Below are 721 nucleotides of genomic sequence, written 5' to 3'. Positions count from 1 at the left end.
TTTCTTAAAAACATATAAAATCGTATTATAACATCGATAAAGACAAATAATAAAATAGAACATTAAAATCGAAATATGTCTCGCTGCTTTGCGCGAGTACTCTTCTAGTTMTCTAAAATGGAGAAGTTGTTGGAGTTGAATAACTTTTTCCAAGCAGCGCTTGACTCATAAAGTTTAATCGAGTTTTCAAACGAGTAGAGCAGAATATTGATGTTATAAAGCTCGACTTGTTAAATTAATCAAGCTTTATTTTGTGTTCGATAATTCCAGCTCGAGAATAAATAAGCTCAAGCTCAATATAAACGAGCTCCAGCTCGACTAGCTCATTAAAAGCCCAAATCGTTTACACTCACAGCATTGGGCTGCCAATTCCAAAGAAACTTTTTCTGAGTCACCAAGCCCAAAGTCTTTGTAAGGTTCTGCCACACGACACAAACAATACTCTTGTTATCGTCTAATGGTTAGACGACAATAGTCAAAACGATTGTCACGTTTGTTAATTTATTCAAAGCCTACATAAATAACCGAATTCATTGAATCAACTTCTAACATCTTAAAAATCACAACGCATAATTATTTACCATGAAACCCTAACAAGTACTCAAGCCCGACAACCAATGAAGGAAGGTTGTGTGCTCGTTTCATTTTTCACAATAACTCCTATAAATGGTTAGATCCGAATATACTCCTCCATTTTGAATTACCTATGCTTTGTATTCAA

The sequence above is a fragment of the Cynara cardunculus genome (genome assembly GCF_001531365.2).
Source record: "Cynara cardunculus var. scolymus isolate 2C chromosome LG 15, CcrdV1, whole genome shotgun sequence".
NCBI lineage: Eukaryota > Viridiplantae > Streptophyta > Magnoliopsida > Asterales > Asteraceae > Cynara > Cynara cardunculus.
Note: the sequence above shows the minus strand (reverse complement) of the source record.